Source organism: Medicago sativa, chromosome 2 (assembly GCF_051527215.1).
Source record: "Medicago sativa cultivar Bolivia chromosome 2, Bolivia_mono, whole genome shotgun sequence".
In the NCBI taxonomy this organism is placed as follows: Eukaryota; Viridiplantae; Streptophyta; class Magnoliopsida; order Fabales; family Fabaceae; genus Medicago; species Medicago sativa.
Window position 1 is genome coordinate 12,127,152 of NC_140750.1, and position 8,713 is coordinate 12,135,864.

The window sequence follows — 8,713 nt, forward strand, 5'->3', positions numbered from 1 at the left end:
TTCGTTTTCTCTTTATTGTTAATGGTGAGAGTGAGACTCATCTCGCCCGATCGTACAGGAGTTTATATAGTCGTCGCCGACGAACAAAGAACCGGTAAATTCACTCTCATCAGAACCGCTTTCATCGAAGACTTTTGCGAGAATGTCGCTCCTATATTACCTCCCGCCAAGTTACCTGTCAATAAATTTCTTGACGGTGTTCTAGTCACCCTCATCGACACCTCTTCTGCCGGGTATAAAGTTAACACGTTTTGAATTTTTAATAATGGATGCACAATTTGTTTAGGTTAAAGCACTGTTTAGATTTTTTTTTTTCAATTGTTCACAGCCTTGAAACTGAGAATTAAAGTTTGTTTGTGCTATGATTTTAGAATTTGATGTTAGTTTTTGTATTAATAAATCGGTAGGTAATCTATTTTCTCATGATTTGGAGTTGATGTTTGAAACCAGTTTGGTTGTTGAGCTTTTATCATTATGTTAGTTTTATTTTTTATATTTTTTATTTTCTTTTATGTTTATGTTTTCTACTTGGTAATTAGAGAATACAAAAAAGTTAATATGAATGTTAACCATTTTGCGGATAGTAATGGAATTGATGAAGAGTTACGGAAGGCTAACACAGTTGTCCTTGCTTTCGCCATGATGGGATTGAGACACTTGAAAGACTAGGAACATTTTAGCTCTCTCGCCTCTATGATTTACAGATTACTTAATTGTAATCCCCCGCCCCCTTAAGTGAAGACATAAAATCAAAGAGATAGAAAATTGTTTGTATACAGATGTTAGTAATAGAACTTAATCTTAGAATGAATGAATGCTTACAGAAGTATTTGAACTTCTGAATTCTCCTTCGTAATAGTTAGTTGTAAGTTGTATTTGCTACTGAAGACAAGAAGGTGAACCAACGCGAGGTGTTGAGATCAATACTAGATGAATTCAGCCAGATTCAAACTTCCTATGACTTTTCACCATTTATGCCTCAAGATGTACCTTTCATTCATACTATTTCAATCGGATTCCTACTTTGTTGAAATCTTATTACAGTTTCATACGATTCTATATAATTTTCTTTTTGAAGGCTGTTGAAGTTTTCTACGAAGCACAACTGGTTGTGCTTCATCAAAAGACTCATTTACTTGATCTAGAAACTGGGACTCTAAAGCCTAAATGTAAGAGAGCTTTGAAAAGAATTTTTAAGCTCATTGATGTTGCGGTAATGGTGCCCTTGACGATGAAGAACTAAACCAACCTATAAAAAACACGTGTAGCAAACATGTACAATATAATCCATCTTGCACACCTCAACAAATTGAATAGTCAGGGCCATCTCTCTTCACGAACAAACATCAACTTGCATTACTCATCGTTAGCAAAGAGAATTATGTTTCGCATTTCATTAATTTCTTTGTTTTCGGTCGTAACTTTACATAGTTCTTTCAAAAGATTAATTTTAGTGATTTTCCCATTATTTTCTTGTATGATATACAAGAACAACTTGGTAAGACCAATATACCTTAAATAAAAAAAGGTAACTTCAGCGCTTGATTGTCGTCGTAGAACAATTGAAGTGTACAGTACAACTGTCAAACCACGACTAACAGTTTCATCAAACTGTTTTTTCAAACAATTAACCATGTCTCCAACATAACATCCATCAATGATCAATGTAAATAAAACTCCAACTGGTAAACCATCTAAACAACAATTAATTTGTCTAGTTGTGTGTACAAAAAGAAAGAAATCATGAATATATTTGAACATAATTAGAATGATAGTATTGATATGGAATGTAATAATGGGATGACATTTAAAATATGAGATGACACTCAGACATTTGCAATTTGAACGTCGATTAACCATATGTGTTACCTTAAAAATTATATAAGCAACAAGAAATATGCGATTAATTCAATCAGGAATGGTTTTGTTAGGCTGCAACTCGTAATCTTTATAGAATTAGATAATTAGACAACAAATATAAACTTAAAAATATTCTGATTTTGTTTTTGTTAGCATTCACTTTTTGTGTTGGTACGATAGATTATGTCCATATCCATGTAAATGCTATTAGCAAAATGATAAATATGAATGTGGAACTTTATTTGATACAACTATGTCACAATGTTATATATGCAAACTATATATTAAAAAATTAATGTCATTCCAAATTTTGGCCTTTATTATGATGTTAGGATTATCTTTATAATTATGTTTTTGTTTGGATAAATTTTAAACTTAAGAAAATAAACTCGTTACTTAATGAGTTAATGATTTTCATGACTTTGTGTTATCTTATATCACAAGCATATAGTGCATACACATGACCTTCATTCATACTCGTTAACACTAATTATACTTTTTTCAGAGAACACTACTTATACCTTTAGAGTCGATAATAATAAGATATGATACTGGCAAAAAATATTTCAAGAAACAGATAAAGGCTCACATTAAATGCCAATTAAACTAACAGTTGCAATTAAATGCTCAAATTTTGACAGCTCACATTAGCTTTTATTTTTTAACCTAGTTGCAACAGTTACTTCTGCACCCTCTCTCTTTTTCAATCATTTTTCTTGATTTTCATGGCAACTGAAACTGAAAGTGTACCCGTTGAAAGTGTTACTGCTGCTGTAAGTGTATCCATTGAAACTGAAAGTTTATCCGTTGAAAATGCTCATCCAACTACTGTAAGGGGTCCCAGGAAAATGGCTTTTCTGATTCCTCTCACTTACCAATAAAAATAGGATGACTTTTTCAGGATTGGTTGGAATGTGGCATTGATGATGCTAAGGAAGTGATTAAGATGTTGAAGATAAATTACGATTACAAGGAGTAAGACATTGAATGTATTCATGATGAACGAGGTCCACTAAATAACACTAGTGCATTATACATCTTTTCTAAACTAAGACAACTGGTCCGTACATCCATACGAGGAGATGAGATTTTCGTTTACTCTAACACACAAGGAAACGACCACGTCAACGACCACTAAGAACCACACGGAATAACATGTAGTTCCGCATACAGTAGAGACGGTGGAGGGATCCTTACAGGTAAAAGTTTTTTCATTCTTCTTAGTTATTACTCGTAATAATAAGTAGCATGTGATTATTATCATTAGTTGTAAGACTACTTCAATACTTTAATCACTTCATTCACATCATCAATGCTACGTTCCAACTAATCCTCAAAGTTATTCTCTTTTTTAAGAAAATAGAAGTTATTGTATATAAAAAGATGTGTGTCTAATCTAAAGTGTTGATGTAGTTTGTGTGAGCTTCGATTAAAATTAATCTTTATCTGGTATTTCTTACAAATGAAGAAATCACTTTTAAAAGTTATTCATCCATTTGTTACAGTTTTTTTGAAAAAAATCAGAATTGAGAAGAAAAAAAATCTGAAAATCGATCGAAAAGGTGATTTTGGTGTAGTAGTTTTCACTTTAGGTATATTATATAATCTCTCGTTTGGTTTGTGTTTGAGCTGATTGGAATATTCAAGGCTATATGGTTTATTTATATAGGAGTGTAAAGGGAATGAAATTTTGAATTCATCAATTTCTTTGTGTTTAACCTGAACTTTTTATATTTCTTTCAAAAGTTTTAATGATTTTCCACCGTTTTTTGTATGACATCCAAGAACGCGCTAGCTAGACCAATATACTGTGTCTCCCTATATTTTAAGAATGGTAAAATATTTAAAAGATTACGAGTGAGAGAGAGGGAAATAAGAGTTGAAATTTCTTGATAGTGTTTGAATTGATGAAATATTATAAGAAGAAAGGAAGATAGTGAAAAACAAGAGTGAAATATTATTTCCCTATAATGTTCGTGTTGTTTGATTGATAAAAGATTATAAGAAGAGAGAAAGATAGACAAAGAATGAGAAACAATAGTGGAAGATTGTTTCTCGATCATGTTTATGGTATTTTGGTTGAAGAAATAGTACAACATGAGAGGGAAAGATTGAACAATACGAGAAAAGTATTGTTTCTTGACGATGTTTAGTTGAAGAAAGATTATAAGAGAGGAGAGTGTGAGAGAACAATTAATTAGGTTGCATGCAAATGATATATAGATGGTAATAAAATAAGATCAAATGACATTTTTTTAAAAGTATAGTATCAACTTTCTTTTTGACACACAAATGATAACAATTAAATATTGTAAGTTTGAAACACCTATAATACATACTCGCACAAGACACACATGACATATATAATCATATTTAATAAATGAAGAATGAGAAACACATGTATTATTTGCAAGATATATTGGTGGTTCGTGCATGTAGTGTGTGTTGTTGTTTGTGACTGAAATGCATGATTGCAAAAGAAAATAAATTGTGTATGATTTATCTAGTATTCATAGTTTCTTCAAAAATTTAAAACCAATAATATATTAATTGTATTTTTTGTTTTTTATATAGTTAATAAAACAATCATTCGCCAATGTTTAATAGGTTTCTAAAATGATTTTTTTTGTTAATTGATTCAAGTATGTTTTAAATCAATTCATAGCAACTTTAAATGTTGCAATGATTAGTTTACTAGAAGGATCTATGTTTTTTTTATATACTTTTTAGCTCATTCCATATAAAAAAATAATGTAGTTGTTTACTGAGACTATAACTTGATCAGTTTTTGGAAAAATAATTGTTGTTGTTGTTGTTTATTGTAATGTTTCTTACACAATGAGACATTTTTCTTTGTTTAGATAGGTCGTCCATATAGTCATACTAATATCATCATACATGAGCGAAAAAGACGGGCACTCACAGTCCCGTCTTTCTGCTCTTTTTATTACGCTAACGTTTTAAAATTTTGAATGATGTTTTTTTTATGAAATTTTGATTTAGATTAAAAGTAAAAATATAAATGTTTTTTGCTTCAAATTATAACAAATCAAACCAACTATGATTATTTATTTCAATGACACCAACAACCTTTATTAAAGAAAAAGTTGTTTATATGTATATTTGGAATAATAAAAAAGTAAGTATAGATATACTCATCTAGTTTGTTGCACATTTTAAAGGATAAAGAAAAAAAACTGAATATATATATATATATATATATATATATATATATATATATATATTCAATTTTGCAAAATTAGAACATCTATTAATTGCATCTCCACGTTCTTTTCAAAGCAGTCATGCAAATTTCATTTCAATAATACACCCAACACATGTTTGAAAATTAGATGTCAAAGATAAGTGGAAGAAACATTTACCTTTAATGACTCCTCCATTTTCGAGGTATGCTGAACTGCAAACTAATGATTGCGATTCTGGAAGGGCGTTGTCTCCACCGTTGTCTCCGAAATGATCTAGACCGATGGGGTTGGTTTCGTGACCACTGAAGTAGACGAATAGCTTGTCTCCCAATTTGGAATTTACGTCCATTTTATCAAGTCTCTCAAGGAAGTATTTTGCACTAACATCATTGAACGGTCCTTTCCTATCATGAATAAATTCAATATTTTCTTCTTTATAGTTGAAATTGGTTTTTAACACTTTAATGACTTCTTCTCCATCACTAACACAACCATTCAACCACTTCTCCATGTTGTTATCTTCTTGACAATAATCCAAAGACATCACAAGAGCATTTTTAGTTGAAATTGGTTTTTAACACTTTAATGACTTCTTCTCCATCACTAACACAACCATTCAACCACTTCTCCATGTTGTTATCTTCTTGACAATAATCCAAAGACATCACAAGAGCATTTTTATTGGCCATGAGATAAAAAATAAGAAAGAAGATTATACGAGAGAGGGAGAGAGTGGGAAAGAAAGAATGAGAAAAGGAAGAGAGTGAAAAATATGAGTTTATTTCTTGATTGTATATGGAATGTTGTTTCTAACTTTGAAAAGAGGGAGAGGTGCATGCGGTTTGAGTTTGTTGTGCATTATGTTTATGAACACCGAGAGTGAGAGAGAAATATGGCTTGCGGTTTAAGTTTGCTATGTGCATGGTATGGTTTATGAAAAGAGAGAGTGAAAGAAAAATCTTGAAAGAGGGAGAAGCTTCCAACCGAATCAGATTCAAGACTTTGCTTCTCTCAAGATAGATACATCTTTCTTATTCTTGATTTCGTTGATGCAAGACCTTGAGTATGTAGTTTGTTGATTGTAGAGCAATATATAAAGTCAGAGTGAGAGAAGTAACCGTTGCAACTAGGTTAAAAAAAAATCTAATGTGGGTTGTCAAAATTTAAGCATTTAATTTAATTATAGTTGTTAGTTTAATTGGCATTTATTGTGAGTTTTTATTTGTTTCTTGAAATATTTTTGGCAACTCTATAAAAAGGTATAAGTAGTGTTCCATGAAAAAAGTATAATTAGTGTTAACGATTATTAACTCTAGAGAGAGCAACATTATTTTAGCTAACCCTTAAGAGTCATGGTAACAATACACACTTTTCAACACTTCTTTAAAAAAAAATACACACTTTTCAACACTCTTTTTTTATTGGTTTAAACTAGCAAAACACCTGTGATACAACATATATCACGCAGCGAGCCACGCATCAAATTGTATTCCGTTTGTTTCGGAATAAATTAAAAAAAGTTAACATTAAAGATAAAAATATATTAAGACATTGTTTGTGAATATTACCGACCATACCATAGACATTAAAAATAAAGTTCATGTTAAATTAAAAAATCTAGAAAAAATTAAACAATGACAATATAACTAGGAAATAGTTGAATAACCCTTATTTTTTTTATATTTATCATCGACTAAAATTTACTTTGTTTTTATTTTATACTTTGCAATGATAAATATTTGTTTCATGTTTATTTTATTATCAGTAACAAATATTTTTCCCGTGTTCATTTTACGTATCAAGAATAAATATTTTTCTCGTGCTTTTTTATCAATGAGAAATACTTCATGTTTTCATTCATGTATCATTTAAAAATATGTGTTTTTTATATTCATCAAAGACGAATATTTGTCACATGTTTATTTTATGTGTGAGTGATAAATATTTTTCTCATGTTTATTCAATGTAACAATGACAAATATTTGTCTCGTATTTTTTTTTATTATTAGTGACAAATATTTGTCCCGTGTTTTCATTTATGTATCAATCAACAAATATGTATTTTTTTATATTCATTAATGACAAATATTTGTCCTGTATTTATTTTACGCATCAGTGACAAATATGTGTTCCGAGTTTATTTTATGTTTCAAAGACAAATATTTATTACATATTTTTTTTTTATTATCGATGACAAATACTTGTCTGTGTTTTCATTCATGTATCAACGACACATATGCATTTTTTTTCATATTCATCGACGTCAAATATTTATTTCGTGTTTATTTTATCTATCAGTGATAAATATTTCTCTTATGTATATTTTTTGTATAAAAAATAAATATTTGTTTCATTTTTTTTATGATAAAATTGATAGTATTTCTAAAACAGTGTATTTCTCCTTCGTTTTTTTTTGTTGTTGCTTGTTTATGATTTGTTTTAGTTAGTAAATAAAAAGATGATATCGTTGATAAATTAGAAGAGAAAAATATTTACGTGACATTTATGTTTTTTTAAGAAGCTAAAATGAAATATTATAAATCACCGATCTGGAATTTCAAGCAGAAGGAGTGCCTGAAAACCAGAAAAAAAAACAAGTTACATCAAGAGTCTAGTATGAGAATAGTAGTAACAAAGAACCAAAAAGACAACCCTGTTACAAACCACAAATGATAGTTAAAAGTAAGACTGTGTCTAGGGATGGGAGTAGGCTAGGCAGAGCTAGGCTTTGCAAGGCCTAAGCCTGGTCTGTCATATTTTTTTAAAGCCTAAGCCTGGCTTGCGGCCTGTCATAGGCCTACTTTTTAGGCCTGAGCCTAGCCTTCTGAAAGCCTGATACGACATGCTAGTCTGTTTAAAAGCCTATATCTTATGAACATCTTTAAATAAGAAATGTGATCTAAGTTTAAATGGACTAGCGAACTAATAGTTCAATTAGATTAAACTCTCTTTTGATAATCAACACGAGGTTGTATTCTAATTTATAATAATACATTTATATATGCAAAAAATTAATGTATACTAATAAAGCTTAAATTATTGAAAAAGTTTACATATTTATATTTTAATTCAAAGTACAAAATATAATATAATAATAAATAATATTATTCATATTACATAAATAGGCGGGCCTAATAGGCTTAAGAGACTTTTTGAGAGGTCTGTGGCCTGACCTTTTAAGCTAAATAGGCTTAAAAAAGCCTAGGCCTTCTCTATTTAAGAAAAAAGTCTGGCCTGACCTAGCCTGTCGTAGGCTAGGCCGTAGACCCCTGTAGGCCGGCCTGACCTATTCCCATCCCTAACTGTGCCGCTTTGCTTTTAGTAACCAAAAAGACTGAATCTTGGTTTTATCTAGAAGTTGTTGTAACGAGGATCTATTTTTTCTAAACACCCGAGCATTCCGTTCGTTCTAAATGACCCAAGCACAAAATAGTCAAATGAGATTAAAAACTAAGCGGATACTTTTGTGACAACGTGACATTTATGTTCTGTTGATACAATAATGGAATTAAACATGAAAAAGTAAAGATGTAGTGGAAGAAATGACAAAAAAGATAGAAACATAAAATGGAAGGAGTAAACAAGATTAATAAAAAAATTGATTTCTGATGACAATTGAAAAAGAAGATTTTCATCACATCAAAGAA